The 24,446-nt window shown below is 33.6% G+C and overlaps 1 protein-coding gene and 2 long non-coding RNA genes across 10 annotated transcripts in view; 2 read left to right on the top strand and 1 right to left on the bottom strand.

Moving 5' to 3' along the window:
- Positions 1-8,234, bottom strand: part of LOC115279290 — a 26,516-nt gene extending 18,282 nt beyond the window's left edge. For both annotated transcript variants that reach the window (XR_003903340.1, XR_003903339.1), the window contains exon 1: positions 8,024-8,234. This is a non-coding gene — a long non-coding RNA (uncharacterized LOC115279290). The remainder of the gene's footprint in view (positions 1-8,023) is intronic.
- VPS13B (vacuolar protein sorting 13 homolog B) overlaps positions 1-24,446 on the top strand; it is a 740,094-nt gene that overhangs the window by 438,298 nt on the left and 277,350 nt on the right. The window lies entirely within an intron of this gene.
- On the top strand, positions 9,334-24,220 carry LOC115279289. The gene is made up of 3 exons (XR_003903338.1): positions 9,334-9,392; positions 22,904-23,082; positions 24,114-24,220. It is a non-coding gene; the product is annotated as an uncharacterized LOC115279289 (long non-coding RNA).

Genomic DNA, 24,446 nt, shown 5'->3' on the forward strand with positions numbered 1-24,446 from the left:
TTTAAAATAAAAGTAGAGTAGTATTCATTTTTTAAGTTCCATAATACTAAATTATGTGCAGTCAAATTTAGAAACCCAGTGCTTATTCTGACTGCTGGCTACTTCCTTACTTTGTGGCCACTGTTAACAGTTAGCTTGATACTTTTTGGACCGTTTTCTGCGACAGTGAGAGATTGTCTCTACCTGTCTTAAATAATGAGGTCTAAATAGTGTTCTGCAACTTGGATTTGTTTTAACTCATTGTGCTGTGGGCACCCTTCAGTGTCCTATTCAGAAAGGCTTGCCTGTTTTTGAACTGTTTTAGATACAGGTCAAAAGACTATTTAAAGACTACTTTTTGTTTCTAGCCAACAAAATGTTCTTCAGTATTAAAAAACTGAACACTTCTATAGAATGTATTGTGACCAAGATTTCCCAGACTTCAAAATATCACTATGCTTGGGAAACTGTAAAAGGAAATTTAGTTGTTTCTCTCAGTGAGATAGCTACTGGGTGGTTCTCGAAGAACAAATACATCAGTACCTACCAATAGTACAGCTATGCTTTGTTACGATGTGAATTGAAAAGACCCAAGTGATTCACAGTTTAGTACTACTGTATGAACCGAAACAGTGCAGGCATTTGGGCTTTAATGTCCAACTTTGAAATTCTGTTCAACATCTGTAATAATATTTGATTTTTAACATCAAGATTTCTGTCTTTTAACCCAACATGCATTTTCTTGTGTGAGATGACCTCAACCTCTATTTCAGATCTTACCATTGTTTTCTTACATAAGAGTCTTGTTCAAATTAAAATATTTTGTTTACCCCAGTAATGCTTAGTAGGTTCTTTGCCGTAGCCCTTATTTATGTATGCATTTTCAATTTTCTTAAAACACAATCTTCTTCCAAGTTAGCCTTTCAAAGATTTTTTATTATAAAAACTTTACATTGGAGAGGTTATGGATTCTTGAAAAATCTTTCTTTGGTGTTGAACATTGTTAATGTAAAAATATTCCTAAGAATCACATATGTCTTTTAAAGTCTAACTTAAATCCTACTCTCTCTCTCTAAGAGCTTTCCTTATCATTTTATGTAGAATGTCTTCTTTCTTTGGCCTTCACTACCACTGCCTAAGGTACCTTTCTGCACTATAACAGCAGCAGCAGTGGCAATAATAGCTAACATTTATTGAGTGCTTCCCTTGTATCAAGGATTCTACTTCATGTTTCAGTGTAATGCTTACCTCACTATAACCTTTAAGTAATAAGAGTTGGGTAGTGTGACTGTACTTTAGAGACAGAAATGAGTCTCAGACATTAAGTGATTTCTCCTGGGTCACATATAAAATAAGTGACAGACCTGCCCCATTGTTCATGCTTTTTACCACTATATTTTGCTGCCTGTGACTGAGTTTCTTATAAGATGCTGGCTTTAATTTTTTGGTTTGAAAACCATAAAGACTCTTAACTACAGAGAACAAACTGAGGGTTGGTGGAGGGGTGTAGGGTGGGTGGATGGGCTTAAATTTAAGGGTGAGGGAGGGCACTTTGTGGGATGAGCACTGGATGTCACATATAAATGATAAATCACTAAATTCTACTCCTGAAACCATTATTACACTCCATGTTAACTAACTTGGGTTTAAACAAAAATTAAAACATAAATAAAAGCAGATTTTTAAAAATTAAAAAAGTGCTGGCTTTAATTTAATTTACAGATAAACAGTGTATAACTATAGGTTTGAACTTAATTGTTTTTAAGTTTTGCATTCATATTTTATTAAATTTTATAACTGTTTAGATGTTAGGGTTTTTCCTAACAATATTCTTATTAACAATGGAGGGTCACCTGGTTGACTCATTTGGTTGAGCGTCTGAATTTGGCTCAGGTCGTGAACTCACTGTTTGTGGCTTCAAGCCCCACCTCAGCCTCTGTGCTGACCGCTCACTGCCTGGAGCCTGCTTTGGAGTCTGTGTGTTCCCGCTCTCTCTATCCTTCCTATGCTCACTCTCTCTCTTATAAATAAACATTAAAAAAATTAAAATTAAAAAGTGAGTAAATTGAAAAAACTAATGGGCAACAGTTTTAGTGCATTTTCCTTAGGTTTCCTAAAATTTTCCAAGCTAAGATGGGCTTAATATTATATATATTAGAGCCATAGTTTGTGACAAAAACTCTTATAAGCCTAGTGTTAGAGTTCTGTGGTCCTTGGATGTACTTGAACATGAAGTCTATTTTAAAAGAATTTTCATTAGGCTGTACTTCTTACTATATGATCTACATAAAATATCTCTCCATTAATATCCCTAGCTAATGATTTTGATTGTCATCAAGCTTTTTCTCACATCTATTTTGAGCTCTGAAATGAATCATGACCAGATAGAAATATTAACGTAGATTTGCTGATTAATAAACTCAGTATAGTTCTGTCATTTTTCTCATATTTTAAATGATTATAAAGCATAATGATAAATCTTTCTCTTTACCTTAGTATAACTTAATTATTTCTCTAATCGTATCTCAAAATTATGAAAGAGAAGGAAAAAGTTGAAACTCTTTTTCTTTGTTGTATTTTTGTCTTCCTAGAGTATTCTTACATATCACAACTTTCCTCTTAAATTGTGAATAAGAAAGTATTGATTTTCTTTTGCTAAAACAACTGTATACTGTTTGTTCATATATTATTCATATGCAAAAATTAAATCAAAGATTAATAAGCATATTTAGGATTTTAGTACCATGGGTTTTTCTTTCTCTCATCCTGTATAGTTGAGGAAATCCTTTGTTTAAGTTACATATATGAAAATAGGGCTTACAGAATTAGACATACAGATTTGGAAGTCCTTTAAGATTATACATAGACCATCGATATCATTGCTGTCATATTATCCAAAAATTCACAAAATTTTTAATAGGTACTCTAAAAGACTTAAACTACTGACTATAACAATAAAATTTACTTCAGACTTTTTCTAAAATATTTTACTAAAAGAATTTTAAAATACTCAAAGCATTTTTTCTTTTGTACTCTTTTTTAAAAAATGTTTATTTACTTTTGAGAGACAGAGAGAGAACACAAGTAGGGAAGAGATACAGAGAGAGGGAGACACAGAATCAGAAGGAGGCTCCCGGCTCCAAACTGTTAGCATAGGGCCCAATGCAGGGCTCAAACTCACAGATCGTAAGATCCTGAACCAAGCGGAAGTAGGACCCTTAATCGACTGAGCCACCCACGTGCCCCTCTTTTGTACTCTCAATTACAAAGTTTCTTAATGTTCATCTTTTACTTTAGAGAACTATATTCTTATAATTGGACATTTGTGAAGTTCAGCATGTAGCTCTTGGTTCATGCCATAAATATTTGTGGGTCTTCTGATGTCCCTTCTGGGATTTTATCTGTGACTAATTTATCCCATAACTTTTTAAAAACTTTGTCAGTTGTTGAATTTTTCAGCCATTTCTTCTTTGCACACATTTGCTAATCCTTTTTAGTGCATTCAGTACTTAATAGGTTGAATGTAATATAAGGTTTCAGTTTTTCTCCATAGGAAATTTCATTCTCTTAAAAATTGTCTACAAGCCTTATATGAAAAATCCATGGTAATTTTGACTATTTAAAGACATCTTTTTTAAAGGGGGCTTCTGACAGGTGTACTCTATCTGTGGCAGTTTCATTTATGGAATTTTACTTTTAAAGAATTACAGAAGTTAGAGGAGCTGATTCATTTTCAGCTTATCTTACAAATCTTCTCTTAGAAGGTTTCCATTAGTAGTACTCCTCCAGCATTTGTGTTCCATTTACTGCTTTTTTATGGATAATTTGTGCAATAGTGGTTGCTCTCCGCTTCTCAGTGTGAGCCTGGTGTGCTACCAGCTGTCACAGTAAGAGTGTGAAAACATGCTTTGTTCTTCTATAATTAATATGAAAATTTAACTTTCATTACAGAAATTCATTTTATGACTATAATTTGGGCAGCATAAATGTTCAACATAAAAACTCCCATTTGCTAAATGGAAGCTTTACTGGAAGCTTGTTAAAGCTGAATTTTTTTTTTAACTACTGTAAAACAAAAGTCTTAATTTTTTATTGACTTTGATATATAATCACATGAGTATTTTTTAAATTACTGTTTACTAAAAATCAGGACTTAGGTATCTCATTTAATGTTTTAAATAAATAGACCTTGATGCAATCAAAGAGACAGACACTTGGATGCAACAGAAAATTTCACCTACGTTAAAATGTTGACAGTATCTTTTTGTAATTTTTACCCTTCTAATGGTGATTCATCTTCTCAAAGGGCTAATGTTCCCAATATGAAATAACATTAAATTGATGGAACCAATGAAATTCATGGTTGAGACTAACTTAATTTTTAAATCTTGCTTTACATGTATATTTCAACAATATACAGAGGCCCAAGCAATTGCTAATTGAAACATGAAATTCATGGATGAGATTAACATGATTAAAACCTGTGCATATATGCTTTGAAAAATTGTCTTTACTTAAAAACAAGAGATTATTCTTTTTCTGGAAATACTAATAACAGCCTTTCTCTTTGCCTAATGAATATGCAGCTCAAGGATTGGTATTTCTCTTCTATCTTTTTCAATTTCACTTAAAACCAGCTTACCTTATACACTAACTGAGTTGTATTTTCTAAATATATTATAAAGATCAAATTTTACAAATCTCCATAAAACTATGCCCTTCCTCCCCCAACCTTTAATTTCCTTCTAATTTTCTTTCTACATGAATGTTCTCAGAATAACCATTGTTTGGGTTTGGGACAAGATACATTTCATATCTAGTGACGTTATGTTCATAATCCTATAATGCTTACTGTTGGTTTCAAATAACTCCCTTTTAGCAAATCAGAGAGATTGGGATAGTAGGTATTTAGAGTAACTCGTCTAAAAGCTTTGTTCATAAGTACTATTGGCAGACTTTTAGTCCCTGTCATGTTCTTCAGCTGATCTAGTGTGAAGGCTTTGGATTTACATTTGGCCCTCACCAAAGTAACTGCATCTTTTGTGGCTTCCTGTAGCAGGATGTAGGTTTCCATGAATGTATTTCTATTTGTTGCCAAAAGCTACCTCAATAACAGTGTTGAAATGCCTGTTTTACTGTCATAGATTTTGGAATGTTATATTACATGTATCTAACCCTTTTTATTGATATATTTAGATGCTTTCCACTGGAAATTCATGTTGGAAAGAACCTACACAATTATAGAATATGCTTAGTTTCATTACATTTTTTATTACAAACTTGGAAAATATATCCTGCATTTCTTTCAAATACATTTTGATTATATGAAGCATGCTGAGTATGTAATTTATGAATTTCTGATTGTATACTTCACTGAGGTACTAACATTATCATGTGAAATTATTATTTCAACACTTCTGGGCTTAGAGACAAGCGAGAGAAAGCATAGTTTACCTTTAAGATACTTATGATGACTATTTAACAGAACCACTGTCTTACAAGGCCATTCTTTAAAACGCAGTAAAATCTGCTATTCTCTAAGTGTCTGGTGTAAAAGAAGAATTATATTTTTTCCTCAATTAATAACAAAGATTGAATATTGTACCTAAAAAGTAACCCTCATCTTTATTCTTACAGTTACTCATATAACATATCCTATTCATCACTCTAAAAGTATTAAAGAGTAGATATAGAGCATAGAAGATAGATAAACAGATTTTTAAAAATTTGGGGACTCCTGGCTTGCTCAGTCAGTAGAACATTCAACTCCTGATCGCAGGACCATGAGTTCGAGCTCCATGCTGGGCCTAGAGCTTACTTAAAAAATAAAAATCTTTGACCAGCTTTGAGTTTAAGAAACTTGTAAATGTGAGCTACACTGTTGACTTTGTAATTTTAACTGGACCAAGTCCCCTTTTACTCTGTGTTGATGAGGAGTGCCTACAAAGCCCTTTTTATCTCCTCTATATAAAGGTAGAAACTAACCAAAGCAAGTTAGCACCTGTACAATCATTTAATATGTATAATAATAAGTTATCTCTACACATTGTATAAGAAGACTTGCTAACCACAAGTAAAACCTACCCAAAAAATACTTGTTTTTAGCATGAGATCAAATAAATTTTTAATTTCTAAAGTCCCAATTTAAACAACAGCTATTAAATACACTTATCTTTATTTTTTATAATTACCCTATATTCACTGAGGTCCCTGTCCTGAAATAAACAGTCCAATTGTACCTATTTTATGTACTAGAAATACTTATCCTCTCTTTGGAGACCTTGTGTCATCTGTGCTGAAGACATATTTTCTCAATCAAATACTTTTCTTGCCCATCATTTTTAACACTGAGCTTTGAGCAAAACCTGAATACCTAAAAATTAATCCACATTGACAAAGGTAGAAAAAGTTCCAAATGAGATTCCAGAATGGATAAAAATTAGCATATAGCTAATTTTTTCTAGTTTGTACTTTTTTTCATATCTGTGTCTTGAGTTATAACTAAAATTTAGGAAAGTGGATTCATCATTTGGATAAGCCTGATGAACTTTTACATAGGTATGGCCATGGTACCACCACCCAACACTCCAGAACCTTTTCCTCATTCCCATCTCACCCAGTGCCCTCCACTCCAGAGACAATCATTATTCTGACCTCTATAATCATAGATTATTTTTTACATAACTAAATGTTACAATGGATTGTATGTTGTGAAAACTTTTTTTCTCAATATAGCTTATCATGTGTAAATCAACATAGTTTGTGAGCCAATGTCACATCTCACAATTCAAAAACAAATGATGATTAGAATTAAAGTGTAGCTTTTAACTTCACTTGGTCATACCTTAATATCAAATTTTCCATGTGAATCTTTAAAGAATGTAAGAAAAACAAAACTCCATGTGAGAAGTTTAAAATTTTTTATTAATAAGCAGCTCTATTCATTAGACATAGTCCTAAGATATACTTCAGTAACTGGTTATAATGTAAGCTTTTGAACCAACTTCTATGAATTTTATTTATTGCTACAGTTATTTAGTGCACATGTCATATACATACATATATAGAACTTTTGTACATCATAGATTATATAGCTTCTCAAAAGGAACTGTCGCTTCTTATTCCAGGACTCCGTTGTCCTCTAACTGAATTGACTGTCATCCATGTATGGGTTTGATAAACTGACACAACAGTGAAAAGAATCCCTGTCCCATGTCAGCTTATCAAACACACTATGGACAGCATGTCTGTCGCATTGAACATGTTACCAGTCATTTAAGTTCGGAATAGAAGTCACGAAGCTCATGTTCAGTGAAACACAACCTCAGTATTTCCAGGTGATTTTAAAGAACACCTGATAAAACTGAGGTATAGTACCACAAAACTTTAAGGATAATGCAAAAACTAGGGGAAAAAAATACATGCATAGAATTAAAGAATCGAAATGTCATTGGTTCAGTTTGGTGACAGAATGGATATTAATGAAATATACCATAATTTCTTAATATCCTGTCATTCTGATAAAATTGTCAAAATATACCATGAACATATTTACACCATAGGATAACACAATAAAATCAAATATGTTGTGATTTTTTTTAATCTTAGTTAATAGCAGAACAGATGTTTCTTGGGAAAAATTATCTTTCCACCTAGATCTCTATTTTTTTCCAACTTAATTTATTGGAAAATGTTCATCCTCAGAAATTTAGCAGCCTTCACTTTGCGTAACGTGCCAGGATCATTTGTTCAGGTTCCAGGCTAACTATGGGCATATTAAAAACAGAATCTTAAAATTTATTCGTAGTGCCATAGATATATTCTGATAAAAAAAAAGGTAACTTACAAGATGATGTAGGTCAAAACATGTTTGCTTACATAATGTTCATCTTAGTTTACATACTTCAAAACAGAATAGTTACATCCATATTTGTGAGTTAATTTGCCTGATATTACCTCATAAAATGTGAAAACATATTTTTATGTTTATTTTTTATACATGGTAACCTGACAAAAAAGAAATGACATGATGTGGTTACAGTACCTCATCAGCGGAGCTCTTGCGGTGCTTCAAGTGCAATCGGAGGGAGCAGTGCTGAGCAGAAAGCGCTCTCCTCTTTGGAGAAAACTGCAGTAGCCAAAGAGCTTTTTTAACCAGGGACTACTTTTAAATATGTCTGGTCACCTCAAAGGATATGTAGAGCATTTCCTGCCAGTAGGATTAGAGGAAGGAAGCACCAGGCCAAAATGTTTGATGTGTGATGTACTGTAATTTCTTTCATGTGTTTGGTGGCTTTTATATGTTGATCAGTGTTCCGCTACCAATTGTGACCCTGGTGTGGTCCAGGTCATTAAAGTTCTATGTTCCTTAATGTATAGGGTCATTATCTGTACCTAAGAGCATTATTATAATTAAGGATACTGTTTTCTTTTAAACAACCACCTCTCATTTTCATTAAAGTATTTATTTTTCATAATTGGATAATCCTCCTAGGGACTGATTCCCATGAAAGAGATGATTTAGTGTTAGGTGCTGCCAATACTAACATCACTATAGACCACTCTCTTTACGTTTCCTCACTTTACCTTGTCTACCTGGTTTTTAAATCAGCATTTTCTTCTCACAGTCTCCTACAGGCATATAAAGTTCAAGAAGGGAACTAGTCTCAGAGTGTAGTTTTCGTGGGCATGTGAGTCTTAGAGGCAGTAAGAATAAATATTGACAAAATTGCTATCAGCACTATTATACATCTTAATTGAAATAGTACTGACAGTTAGACATGCTCGTTACTCTTTTAAGATCACTTTTTCTAAAGCATGGAAGTGCTAAACGACGATAGCTTTAGGCTGTTTTTTAAACATAAATGAGCAACAGTGGCCAATTATATATATGACAAAGATTTGATAACCATCTAAGTGCTCAGCTGTAGAGGACAGGTTAATATAATAATGGTGTATACATGCAATGAAATTCTACACCATCATCACAAAGGATGATCCCTGTGCCTGTTTATTAACATGGAATATAGGTATTTGGTAAGTGAACAAAAGTGTTTTTAAAACTGCATAGAGAGTAAGATCTTATCTGTATATAGGTTTACATATTGATGGAAAATACCCTTGGGGCGCCTGGGTGGCTCAGTTGGTTAAGCATCAGACTTCAGCTCAAGTTATGATCTCCTGGTTTGTGTGTTATAGTCCCTTGTCAGGCTTTGTGAGGACAGCTCAGAGCTTGGAGCCTGCTTCAGATTCTGTCTGGCTGTCTCTGTCTTTCTCTCTCTCTCTCTCTCTCTCTCTCTCTCTCTCTCTCTCTCTCTCTCTCTGCCTTCCCCCCCCCCCACTTACGTGCTCTCTGTCTGTCTCTGTCTCTTTCAAAGAAAATGACTAGATTGTTACATGCCAGATTGTCAAAGGTGATCATTGTTCTATCGGAAGTTATTTTCCTTCTTTTTACTAATGGATATTTTCTGGATGTTAGACTAATTTGAATTCTTGAACTGCAGTTTAAAAAATAAGATAAAATAGTAGCTTTATATCCATTGTATCTTTAATTCTTAAGAAAATGTTTTAAATTTCTAGTGTTTTTCCCCCCATCTCCTTAATGTAAAATATATGAAAATGTTCTTTATTTTTTCATAGTTATCTTTTCTATGACTTAAATTTGCTCTTGAGATCTTTTTATAATTTTCATATGAAATCGTTAGATCACTCATTAGTTATTTAGCACTCAACAATGGTGGTTCTAAGGAAATCTGCATTCTATTCTGGTGTATGCGTGTGTGTGTGTGTGTGTGTGTGTGTGTGTTGAGGATTGTTTTGTTTAAGGAACCAGTTTAATCTTTTTCCCTCATACAGGTACCTGGATATTTTTAGTTTTTGTCTTTTGGCTCTGTTTCAGTGCTGGATAGATCTTTAATACATTAATTTTATTGAGGCATGTACTAGCTTCCCAACAAGCTCTTTCTAAAATATAGAAATAATAAGTTGTCCTTTTTCCTTAATCAGTTTTATTAAGCCATTTATTAATTTCTTTTAAAATATTTGCCAGTGCTTATGATTTACCAGCTATTTGCTGTATATAAGGATACATACATTACATCTAAAAAATGTAATACAATTTTTCACAATATTTACCTCCATGGAACATAGTTTAGTCATCATTATGATTAGACTTAAATTATATTAATTGATGTTTTAAAAATAATTTTCTCTTGGTAAAGAAATATATGGTACATTAAAGATATAAAACAACTCACTGAATGTTTTACATATTTAGTGTATTAATGTAGCAACTGCATTTATTTCATCTTGTAAGAGAAGATTTCACTAATATTGTAAAGTTATTTTCACCATATTTAATCAGTTTCAGATCACTGCTTATGGTATTAATATTTAAGATCAAAATGATCATGATTATGTTGTAAGCATAATATTGTACAAAGTAAAAAATATTTTGAAAATTTTTTATTAAGTTATTTTTATAACTAAGACCTATTTTCAGTAATTTGTGAACATTTAGTTGGCTTTATAAAAAAGGTGCAGTTGTTTTCTGCACATTCTTTTTCACTTTTCCCAACATGTTAAGATATAGATGTACAACATGTATAATTTAAAAACATATAAATGTTGAAAGAGAATTTTGGATCTTAATATAATAAAACTGTTATAATGAGTAAGTAAATAAATGTACATAATTGTTAGTGAAATTAGTGATAGGGGAGATATTTATAAGCTACTTTAATATTCTCTTCTCTTATTGAAAGCAGCCACTTTTAGTGAGGGAATATTCTTTTACTTCTTTTTGGTACCTGAAAGCAGAAAACACATCTTCATTTCTATAAACAGTTATATTTTTAAGGAGTACTTTATGGTGTTCATAGAAAGAAGAGATTTGAAAATCATCACCAGTTAAATTGGGAGTCATTTTGTAGCATCTCTTTAACAGCTGTTTGACCTCATTATTTCTCAGTTCATAAACTTTATTTTGAATGCTTTTGTCCCAGCACACATGCTAAGGAGTGAGAAATATTCTTTTTTCTACCACTTTCACATCTCAAGTTTATTGGTAAAGTTTTTTCTAGCTCTTCCATCACTGTGGACCATGTATTTTTCAGAAATCAGCTTTTGAATTTGAAGAATTCTTTGGTAAAACAAATTCTCATCTCCTTTAAATCAGTTTCTTTTCCCTTCCCTTTGAGAGAGAAACACATTTTTGTTTTGATACTTATTTTGTAACCCAAAATCTAAAATTGTTGTCTGCTTTCACTATAGTCTTGAGTCCCAGTTTTGAGCAACTGTACTTTCTATTATATGTTTGTCTTTGCCATATTGCCTAACGTTACCTGTTTCAACTTTATTTTCTTAAATTGTCATAGTATAGAGCACAAATACTAAAGGTTAAATATTTTTGTAGTCATTGTTCTGCTAACTTTTGTAGCCATAAAAACTGCTAACTTTACATTGTTAGATTGTTTATATGTTGCTTTAATTATTCCTTTAGAATATTCCTTTACAATAATTAAAGCTTAGATAATGTTGGGGATAATGTACTTAGAGACTGTACTGTATATTAATATTACTTATCTGAGTTTAAAATTATAAAAGATTATTCTCTGGTGTCATTTAAAGCTTATATAAAATTTATTTGCAGAATAAATAATATAGCTTAAATATTTTGGTTAAATAGTTCATATTTTGCTAACATCAACAGTGTATTATTATGACATATTTAACTCTTGATGTACTATTAAGAATAAGCCTATCACATTTATTATCTCTCTATTTTTATATTTCTTGCCATGATAGGATATTGATGCCCAAAGTATAAAAATACCTTTATACTTTAGAGAATAAAATAGGGTAAAATAATTTTATATTTTATTTTCCTGAATAAGAAAAAATTATCTTTGTATTAGGAATGACATGATAGTATTAGACTTCCTAAGTAAAATAGGTAATGATTTATTTTCAGCTTCATTAATTCCTGAATACATGGATAAAATTCTGTATTTGGAATTCCTATCTATAGTAATATAGTTTAAACTTCATTATTTCTGGGAATCTGTATAGTGTTCAATCCTAGATTTATTTGAGATCTATCCAGAGCCCCATCTCATGAGATCAAATTTCTATAGGGAAAAGTTTCCAAAAGTAGAAAATTCTAATGCCAAGCCTTGCAAAACAGGTAGCACATGTCTTGACAGTATGTATACTTATTATTGACAGGAATATCCTCAGAATGTCATTGATGCACCATTGCTGTTTAGAATCACAGAGTGTCCTAATTCATATCCATGTAATTAATCACATCTTAATTATAGATGTGTTAGATAAGGGAGATTTTGTCATAGAGAAGTCTTCTGGGACTATTGTAACCAGAGGGCATGTCCATGGAAGATTTAGAACTAGTTGAAACCCTTGAAGGATACGATGAATTTTATCAAATATGCCAGGTGGAGGGAAGGAAGGAGGCAAAGAAGGAAGACAAGTACATTTAGAGACATAAGCATTCTTCTTCTTGTATCAGAGGATTGAGTACAAGAGCATATTGAGAGAGAGGTAGAGAAAAGGAGTGGAGATCAGCTTGTAGAAGTGTTGACTTCCTGGTTAAGGAATTTGTGCTTTCTTGCCTAGGTGAATGGGGGAGGTTCTGAGTGTTTCTTATCAGATTTGTACTATTTTAGGAGGATTAAACAATGCTAAGCATATAATAGGTGGTTGAAGAGCACAGATTCTGTTACTAGACTGCTAATTTCAAATTTCAGCTTTTCCGCTTACTAGCAGAATGTCCTTGATCAACATAAGGTACTTAACTGCCTAAGTTTCCTAATCTGCAATGCAGGGATAATGTACCTGCTTCACAGGGTTGTAGTGAGGAATACATAAATTAATACATGAAAACCATCTTAATTTGATGGGCACATAGTAAGTATTCAGAAATATTTACTGAATACTTTTAGTATTAGCGGTTATAGCTAATACAATGAATATTTTAAAAATAATTTCTTGGACACCTGGGTAGCTCAGTCAGTTGGTTAAGCATCCGACTTCAGCTCAGGTCATGATCTTGTGGTTGGTGAGTTCGAGCCCCACATCAGGCTCTGTGTTGACAGTTCAGAGCCTGGACCCTGCTCCAGATTCTGTGTGTCCCTCTTCTCTGGCCCTCCCCTGCCAATGCTCTGTCTCTTCCTCTCTCCCAGAGTAAATAAACATTAAAAAAAATTTTAAATAATGACTTAATCTGGCTGTGCTGTGTTGGTTGAATTGGAGAAAGGATTATACCTTTAGTCCTTATGCAAAGTTGAGTAAAATATCACTGACAAACTAAGAAATGTAGTTTTTTTAATATACCACAAAAACCATATCCTGCCTTTATTCAACCAACTCAGATGGTTTATATCACTTTAAAATTCTCAAGTAATTTCCAGTTTGTTGTTTAGCCCTATTTAATACTAACATTTCATAGCATTTTATAATTTACAGTGTACTTTCACACGTTTTACCTCCTTTGATTTTCACCTCATCCCTAGGCACTCCGTGGTACTGTTATTCACATTTTACAGTAGAGAAAATGAAGCTAATTTTCCAAGATCATACAATTAGATTGAGCTCTTAACTACTACATTGTAATTCTCTTTGGCCCTTTTTTATTATTATTGTTCAAGTATAATTAACACACAATGTTATGTTAGTTTGAGTGTACAATACAATGATACAGTTCTATACATTACTCAGTACTTATGATAAATGCACTATTTATCATCTTCACCTATTTTACCAATCCCCCACCACCCACCTCCTCTCTGGCAACTAACAGTTTGTTCTTTATATGTAATTAGCTGCTTTTTTATTTATCTCGTTTTTCCTTTGTTTATTTCTTATTCCATAGATGAGTTAAGTCATACGGTGTTTATCTTTCTCAGATTGATTAACTTAGCAGTATACCCTCTTGGTCCATCATGTGGCTGCAAATGGCAAGATTTCATTCTTTTTTACAGCTGAGTGATATTCCAATTTATATGTATACTACATCTTTATCCATTAATCTATCAGTGAGCACTTTGGTATCTTGGTTATTATAAATAACGCAGCAAAGGGGTGCATCTGCTCACATTAGTATTTCTGTATTCTTTAGGTAAATACTCAGTAGAAGAATTACTGGATCATGTGGTAATTGTGTAATTAATTTGTTGAGGAACCTCATAGTGTCTTTCATCGTGGCTCCAACAGTTTACATTCTCACCAGTAGTGTGCAGCATGTCCCTTTCCTCCAGTCCTCACCAACACTCATTTTTCTTGTGTGTTTTCTTTTTGATTTTAGCCATTTTGACAGGTATGAGGTGTTATCTCGTTGTTTCAGTTTGCATTGCCCAGATAGTGATGTTGAGCATCTTTTCATGTGCCTGTTGGCCATCTCTGTGTGTTTTTTGGAAATATGTCTATGCAGGTCATCTGCCCATTTTTTAATTGGGTTATTTGTTTTGGGGGGTTTTTTTTGGTTTTGAGTTGTATACGTTTTTTTATATATTTTTGATATTCTTTTTCAGATACGTCATTTATATGTCATTAAATACCTTCCATTCAGTAGGTTGCCTTTTTGTTTTATTTTGCTTTCAACATTTAAGCATTTAAGGAACAATTAATAATGATTCTTTTTAAACTATTCCAAAAAATAGAAGACCAAGAAGAGCTTCCAAATTCATTCTATAAGACTAGCACTATCCTGACACCAAAATCAACTAAAGACACTAAAAAAAAAAAGAAAATTACAATCCAGTATCTCTAATGAGCATAGATGCAGAAATCCTCAACAAAATATTAGGAAACCTAATCCAGTAGGACACCAAAAAAAAAAATCATTAACCAAAAGTCAGGTGAGATTTATCTTAGATATGCAAGAGTGGTTCTGTGTTTGCAAATCAAACCACATGATGATCACATTAGCAAGAGAAAGAATAAAAAACATATCATCTTGGGCACCTGGGTGAGTTCAAGCCCCACATGCTGCTCTATACTGACAGCCAGGCACCTGGAGCCTGATTAGGATTCTATGTCTCCCTCTTCTCTGCTCCTCCCTGCTCACACTCTGTCTCTCTTTCTCTCTCAAAAATAAGTAAACATTTAAAAAAATTTTAATTAAAAAAACCCACATAATCTCAATAGATGCAGAAAAACATTTGACACAGTATCCATTTATGATAAAAACTCAAAGCAATATAGATTTAAAGGGAATATACTTCAATATAATAAAGACCATATATTAAAAACCTATAGCTAACATCATACTCAATGGTGAAAAACTGAGACTTTTTCCTCTATGGTCAGCAAGAAGAAAGGATGTCCACTCTCACCACTTTATCCAACACAATACTGGAAGTCCTAGCTACAGCAATTAGACAAGGAAAGCAGACTTCTAGAACTGATAATTGAATTCAGTAAATGTACAAGTTACAAAATTATTACACAAATTTCCTGCATTTGTATATACAGTTATTGTGTATACAGTAATACAATGACAGAGAAATTAAGAAATTAACCCCATTTGTAATTGTACCAGAATACAGTACCTAGAAATAAATGTAACCAAAGAGGTGAAAGAACTGTACTCCAAAAACTATAGAATACTGATGAAAGAAATTAAAGTGATACAAATGGAAAGATATTCCATGCTCATGGATAAGGTGAACCAATATTGTTAAAATGTACATACTACCCAAAGCAATCTACAGATTTAATACAATCCTATCATAATGCCAAAGCCTTTTTTATAGAACTAGAACAAATGATCCTAAAATGTGTATGGGAACCACAAAAGACCCGAGTAGACAAAGCAATCTTAAGAAGAACAGAGCTGGAAATGTCATAATCCTATATTTCAAGACATTCTACAAAGCTGTAGTAATTAAAACAGTGTGCTTTAGCCTTCTTACTGAAGCAACTATCAGAACAATATAGAATATTTAAAAATTGCATTTTATACCGACTACCTATCTCTGTTCTGCAACTTGTTTTTTTTTTAAACTCTGCCATTGTGTATTTAAGACTTAACTACTTAGATATTTCTAATCTCATTTGTAGATTTTTCCTCTATTTAATAGTCCTGTGCATCAGTATACCAGGTGTTTAATCTTTCCCTCTAATTATGGATATTTAAGTTTTCAATTTTACTCTATTACATATAGTGATGAATATTCTTCAATATTCTCCTTGAATACATATATAATAGTTTCTCTAGAATGGTACTTTACAAAAGAACCTCCTGCAAGGATGGAAATATTCTGTATCTGCTCTAATACAGTAGCCACTAACTGTGTGTGTCTATTGAGCACTTATACTGTGAATTAAGGAGCTAAATTTTTTAAATTGTGTTGAATTTTTTAAAATTATTTTTTATGTTTTTTATTTATTTTTGACAGACAGAGAGAGATAGTGCGAGCAGGGGAGGGTCAGAGAGAGAGGGAGGCACAGAATCTGAAGCAGGCGCCAGGCTCTGAGCTGTCAGCACAGAGCCCAATGCGGGGCTCGAACACACGAACTGTGAGATCATGACCTGAGCCGAAGCCGGATGCTCAACCGGCTGAGCCACCCAGGTGCCCCTAAATTGTGTTGAATTTTAATTGACTTCATTTTCATTAGACACATGCAGCTAATGGCTATTGGACAGTATGGACTCTAAGGTATATATACCCAGGAATGAAATTCCTAAGTCATAGGTTAGGCATAACTTCATTGCTGCTAGGTGTCACTAAAGTGTTCTTCAAAGTGATTATATCAGGTTTACCTTTCCAGTAGCTCGGTGTGAGAGTTGCCATTGCTCTACATTCTGACACTTAGCATTAATACTGTGAGAACAGGCACCTTAACAAGATTGTCACAGATTGGAAGTGCCTGGAAGACCCTTAGGTGAAAATATTTGCTCTGTACAACCAGGGACAGTACTTCAGTGCTGTGGTGCAGTCGTGTGATTAGGTGTATAGTTACATGCCCTCTAATGTATGGTGATAGAAGGTAGTACCTACCATACAATAGGGAAAATATACCAAATTTTTAAGTCAAATGTGAGTATTGATTACTGACTGGAAGATTATTGCTTGGTACTTTTCCTTAAAATGTCTTTATTCTGATTATTTTGCATGCAGAGATAATATTTTTTTAAGTTTATTTATTTATTTTGAGAGAGACAGAGCATATGCGAGAGAGAAGGAGACAGAAAATCCCAAGCAGGCTTCACGCTCAGCACAAAGCCTGATGCAGGGCTGGAACTCACAAACTGTAAAGTCATGACCTGACCTAAAGTCAGACATGTAACCTACTGAGCTGCCCAGGCGCCCCTGAGATATTTTTATCTTTAAGATCACATATTAAGAGATTTCTCAAACCATTGATAGCAATTTTTTTAAACTACCATTTTCCTTTACCAATGGAGAGTTGCATAATGGTTATTTTACAGAAATTTGAGAATCTTGACCCTCGTCCTCAATTTTGTAATATTTGTTGATCTGAAGCAGTTCTCTTTTCTTTTTTTTTCTTCATTTATTTATTTTTGAGAGACAGAATAAGAGCGTAAACAGGGGAGGGACAGAGTGAGAGGGGGACACAGAATCTGAAGCAGGCTTCAGGCCCTGAGCTAGCTGTCAGCACAGAGCCCTCCGCAGGGCTCAAACCCACGAACCATGAGATCATGACCTGAACCGAAGTCTGACGCTCAACCGACTGAGCCACCCAGGCACCATTCTTTTCTTTTAATATTAATTGATTATTTTAAGAGAGAGAGAGAGACAAAGCCTGAGTGGGGGAGGGGCAGAGAGCGAGGGAAACACAGAATCTGGAGCAGGCTCCAGACTCCAGACCTGCCAGCAGAGTCCGACATGGGGCTCAAGCTCACTAACTATGAGATCATGACCTGAGCCAAAGTCAGATGCTCGATTGAGCTACCCAGGCACCTCTGAAGCAATTCTATATGTTGTAAACTATATAAAATAATGTGGCAACACTTTTTTGAAAAGGTGTTGATTTGTTATATACCAAGTCTAAAGGCTCCCTCTCCCATCAAATGCCTTATTGTAAATCTAGTCTATGATTTTGGAAATATTATCTTCATTTAATTTAGTCTGAAATCTCTCAGTTTTTCACCCATCTAAATACATTTACAATAAAATCCTAAATTTTATTTTGAATACCACTTCTCATATTGTTAGGTATAGAAAAGACTGAATTTGTAATTGGAAGGTATGGTTTCTGATTTGGACTCTGCCTCTACCCAACCTCCTTACCTAAATCATCAGCATTGGCAAAAGAAATTCTACATACTGCATTCTGTGGGTGGGGACTTACTGGATGATACTGAAAAGCCCTTTGCAAACCATTACACTGTATACAAATTAAAGTAGTATTATTAATACTATTACTGTGTATATTTATATATTTTGCATTATAAAAACACTTAATAATTTGGTGAGAGAAGCAGAATGTTGTGTAATAAAATAATGTAATTAAAGAGAAGAAGGTTAAAGTAATAGAATTAGGCATACTAATAAAAATGAATTTTAGTAAGAGATGGCTTTATTAAAAATTATATCAAAGATTTCCAGGCAAATTAAAATCAGGACTATTTTACATGAAGTCCAACTCATTCCCCTGCCATTTGCTTTTTTATAAATACTCTTGTAAAGTTAAAGGGTTTTTTCTTATTATAGAAGATATTCATAAAGGTAGTAAGAACTTGCCTTTCCTGTATAGGAATGGTCTATGAACATTTCTCTGGATCATTAAATAGTCTTTTAAAACTTTTAAAACTTCACTTTTAATTATTTACCAGTGTGTTTAAATACAGCTGGTATCACTGATAACCTTTAGCAGAGATTTTGAATAAGAAAAAGAATAAAGAGGAGCCAATTTTGAATCCTGATTTAAATGATTGGTTTTGAAAGGAATGGTTTTTTTTTGTAAACATATTTTAGGATTAGGAGATGATGGATAGATTAGTGAAGAAAGAGGGCATGTTACAAATGGTAGTAGAATGGAGAATTTTATAGAAAGTTTCAAATAGGATACTCAAATTGGATTTGCCAATAAATAGGGAGCCCATTAACTACCACAATTATTTTGAGTCAACAAAATGAAAAAAACTACATGAAGACTTGAAGAATGTCACAATGAAAAAGGATCTTATAGTTGGAATAAAGGCTGGATGGTCCATGATTTATGTGATAGGAGTTGATTTGCAGCCAATGGTATATTTTATAGAAGAATCATAAATCAGAACTGTTGCCAGAGATATGTTGTAGAAACATTAGAAGCAAGTAGGAGGTCTGTCACTTTAATAAGGACACATTATAAATTTCATCTGTTTATTATATTACCATCTTTAGAAGCCTAAAGAAAGGAAATTTAAATAAACCTAAAGAATGCAGGATTTTTCTAAATTGACAATTAGTTTTTCAAAATCACCTAAGTGGGAATTGTAGTAAAATCTAATTCAGACCATTCTGGGCTCTAATATAAAAATGAAGCTTACTTTTATGCCAGGTACCCACAGTTTTTTAGAAATCTCTGCAGATTTTATGTGGACACACCAGTACTATAATATTGTAATGTTCTTAAAAAGTCTTGGATCTCATGTTGTGAAGGAATTACTGTATATTATTTGAATCGAAGCTATGCGAATAAAATCGATTCATTATAAAAGTTAACGTTTGAAAATTAATGAATAGTATTTAAGAGTTGTACAACTGCATTAGTGCAATAAGGAAGAGACTGCCTAATCCTGTGAAACTTCACAGTGTGTAGTTAAAAAGCTACTATGGCATTTGACAATGGTTTTGTTATTTTTCTCTCTCATAAGCCAGAGTAATTTTTCTAGGCTTGCATTATTTGTTGTTGTTGTTGTTGTTATTGTGGTGGTTGTTGTTGGTGGTGTTGGTGTGTGTGTGTGTGTGTGTGTGTGTGTGTGTGTGTGTGTGTGAAGTACAGTCAAGTAATCTTTTCACATCCTGTACTTACAGAGTTAGCTATTTGAGCCTCTGTATGGAATTTTGTATTTGTTCCTCTTAAAGTTCATCTTATTAGTTTTGACTCTGTTCCAATATTTTGAGAAACTATAGAATCCTTAATACTTTCATTATTGTTAGCTGAACTTCCAACTTGGTCATTTGAAAATTTGATAAGACTGATTTATATTAATTCATTAAAATTAATGGTACAAAGTATTGAATTGAGCCAAATCCTCTGTCATGTTATTAGAAACTTTATTTTATTTATCATTTTTATTTATTATTGAGAGGCAGAGAGAGGGGGAGACACAGAATCTGAAAGATACTCCAGGCTCTGAGCTGTCAGCACAGAGCCCGACACAGGGCTTGAACCTACAAACTGAGATCATGCTCTGAACCGAAGTCCAGCACTTAACCAACTGAGCCACTTCGGCGCCCCTAAATAGTTATTATTTGGATCTGGTACTAAGGCAGCTCTAAATCCACTTTACTATGTTTTTTGTCAAGTCTGTATTTCTCAAATATATATTTTTTATGTTTATATTTTTGAGAGAGTGAGAGCAGGAGAGGGGTAGAGAGAGATGGGGACAGAGACTCTGAAGCCAGCTCAGCACTGATAGCAGGAAGCCCAAAGTGGGGCTAGAAATCAGAAACTGTGAGATCATGACCTGAGCCCAAGTTAGATGCTTTAACTGAGCCACCCAGGTGCCCCTCCAATATATTTTAAAAAGTATCTAAACTTAGTCATTTGCACATCTTTATAACATTAAGTTTCATAATAGTAATGTTTTCTTAATGCTATCATGATAATATAACCAAAAAAGGAAATAGATTTGGCTTGATTTATTCTTAATTCATATAACTCTTAATATATATCACTTTCTACTCTAATTGCTTAGAAACCTTCTGAAGAAGGAATAACCAATGTCATTAAAGATTAAAAAAACATTTTATTTTACAAAATTGAGGTAGCATTTCCATTTCTTTATATTCTAGTGTGTCTCTCAGTAATTTCTCTGAGATCACACATGGGTTCTTTGATGACATCAACAATTCTTCAATGCAGTGAATGTTCAATTAATTCATTTCTTTAGGATATATTTCTTATGTCATCAGAGTGTGGTATTGTTTGATATACTTTTACATTGACCATTCATTGTATACTCTATCTTCTTAACATCTTGCAAATCTGTACCCCCACTTATAACATTTGTGAGCAAAGGAGGACTTAGCTGCTCAAGTCCAACTGTTTGCTGGAGAAAAGGGAGAAAAGTAACTTCAAAGCTGATATTTTCCTTATCACATTTCCTGATAGAATGTGAAAATATAGCTTCTTGTTTTTGTAACCAATGAGAGTATTTTACGAAACTTCAGAGGCATGTTATATACTCTTGAAATTGCCTATAATTTAACCCTCAAAGAAAAATTTGATAAATATTGTCATGTCATTATTTGTCATATTTTGTGGATTTATGCACTTGATCATTTAGTATTTGAATAATTGAAGAAAGGTGAGTTTTATTATTGTCCCATCATAAAACCATTTGTTGATGTAAAATATTTATTTAAAAGTTTATATTAATTAAAAAGTAATATTAGTTTGAAATGTATGAAGTTCTTAAAAAGTAATTTTATATTTAGATGACTATACTTTTGCTTCTTTATTCTTAGAAAGCCCTTCTTTCTTCTGAGAATGTGAAATACATGACGAATGTTTAGTATTCATTTTATCACTTGGACTAGAATTATAGAGAAATCATTTCTTACATAATGTTCTGTTAATCCTGAAGGAATTATTTTAGGGCCTATTTGTTTAAAAAGAAATCTCTGGGGGCGCCTGGGTGGCTCAGTCGGTTGGGCCTCCAGCTTCGGCTCAGGTCAGATCTCATGTCTGTGGGTTCGAGCCCCGCATCAGGCTCTGTGCTGACAGCTAACTCAGAGCCTGGAGCCTGCTTCAGATTCTGTATCTCCTTCTCTCTCTCCCCCTCTCATGCTCTGTCTCTATCAAAAATAAATAAAACATTAAAAAAAATTAAAAAAAAAAGAAATCTCTGTATCCTCAGTGTACTTTTGGATTTTATAATACAGAGTAAGTGAGACCAGTCTGAAAGCAGACCAGTGCTTCTTTCTTATCCACTCATTGCTGTTATAACAATAACCAGATGTCATGTATAGTTATTAAACATGTTAATTAAAATTACCAGATTTAATCCCAGTGAAAACCTATGTAGGTTCGACTATCCCCTTAAAGAAGAAACTGATATTCACTGAGTCAGCTGACTTCTCCAAGGATATATATCTTGTCAGTGGTAGAACCAGAATTTGAATGTAATTGTGATATTAAAATTCATGCTCTTGGGGTGGCACCTGGCTAACTCAGTGAGGTAGAACACGTGACTTCTGACCTTGAGGTTGTAAGTTCAAGTGCCACATTGGGTGTAGAGATTACTTTAAAATGAAATCTTAAAAAATAAAATTCATATTCTTAGTACAGTTTAATTATACTGCACTTTCTTTGACCATGAAACTCTAATGGTAGTCAACTGTCTTGCAAATGTATGTCATTCATCATAGCATGGGCTGGGCCAGAAAATGTACGGAGGTCCTAGGAAACCTATTTCCTTCGTTGGAGGTATAATTGAGAAGCACATATACTGGCATTTGTGAATCAGTTGTGCTGATGAATGTGTATAAAACATAAGATCTGAAGATGGAGCCCTAGGAATCACTAATATTGAAGGGACAAACAGAAGAAAAGAATCTAGTAAAGGAGATTAAAGAAGGACAGTTGAGGAAATGGAAGCACCAAGCTCATGGAAGAAAGTTTTAGTAATGAAAGAGATTTTTATAGTAATAGCTTCTAATATATCATAAATCATTTATTCTGTGTCAAATATTACTTTGCATGAAGTAACTCATTTGACTCTCTTCAGTAATTTCACTTTTCAGATGAGTAAAATGAAGAACTGAATCTTCAGTTTGCTCGAAAATACCCAGTGGTTTGTGACAGAGCTGGAATTATCCATCCAGGCAGGCATCCACTTAGCCTGGATGTGCTCTTCACTACATGCTACACTGCCATTTTGAATTGTCAAGTGCCCAAAAAGGTTAGGTGAGTTAATGAGTAAATGTAACCTAATTAGACAATCAGTTGGGGATCTCTTCCAGGAAAATTTCAGAGGACAAGTAGAGGCGACACCTGATTGTTTTTGGTTAGAGAAAATAAATTGCGAAAAAGATAGAAATACTGAGAGAAAAATAAATTTCTGGTTAAAAGGGAACGTGAGAGAAAGGGTGGTAGCTAGAGAAGATGGAGGGTCTTAGGGAGAACCTCTCTTTTACTTCCACATAGCTTCACCTTAAGGATAAAGATATAGGAGAGAGAAAGAAAAAAATGATGGCTGAAATGCCCCAAGGGAAGGCAAGGGCACAGAATATTTGTTATTTACTCAACTTCATATATTAAAAGCCTACCAGATGTTAAGGTCTATGGCTAAGTACATGGAGATGAGAAAATAGACACTGACCCAGAATTCCAGGGTGAAGTGAATTAACAGTACCTTGACCTTGAAGAGAAGAGATGCTTCCTGTTAAGGTCTCTGTGAAGGAAGCAGGACAAGTATTAATTTTTCTGGTATATAAACGAAATAGCCTTGGACTTACTGGTTCTTCTCCTTGCTCCTTTCACTTCAGATACCAGAGACATGATGTGATACTCTCCATATTAGAAATTTGTTTTAAAATCAATGAGGATGCTTGTTTAGATTCAAACAGACAAACAAGGGAGAAAGCATATTTTCCCATCCCAGTCCAGGCCTGCTGAATCGGTTTCTGCACGTAGGAACTTAACGTTTTTAACAAGCTCCCAGCTGATTCTCCTGCACTCTGAGGATGAGAACTCCTGCCCTAAACCATCAGTCTTGGAAATCAGCAGTAGGTCTCAGCCTGATGGTCAACTGTTTACATCCCTTGCCCTGTATATTCTCAAACTTACTATCATGGAGACTTGGTGATAAAAATGGAGATGTTTAATTTAATCAAGGCATATACATTTTACCTCTTTTTACATTCCTATTTTCTGGCTTGTTTAACATTTTGTAGCTCTCAGCTGAGCTGTAAGTAATGAATTTTATTTCTTTACAGTGAACTCCCAAGACATGCCGGTTCAGCAGTGAGCAGTATAAATGGTTCAACATGAGCTGTTCCTTTTGTAAACATACAAAAGGCCTGGCCCAGACTAAATCAATTTAAAAAGGAAAACATTAAAGCTATGTTTCCTGTTATATACTTAAAGTCTTCTTTGGTTCCTTATGATTATATTATTGACCAACTATTGCAGACTTGAGTTTATCCTCCTACACCACCTGCTGAACGGTTCAAATGGTATGGGGGATGAGTTTCGGAAGGGCAAAGCAATTACAATTATAACTCCTACATTTTAGCCAATAAAGCAGCTTTTTGTGTTAAGGGCAAGGA

This window comes from Suricata suricatta, chromosome 15 (assembly GCF_006229205.1).
Source record: "Suricata suricatta isolate VVHF042 chromosome 15, meerkat_22Aug2017_6uvM2_HiC, whole genome shotgun sequence".
Lineage (NCBI taxonomy): Eukaryota > Metazoa > Chordata > Mammalia > Carnivora > Herpestidae > Suricata > Suricata suricatta.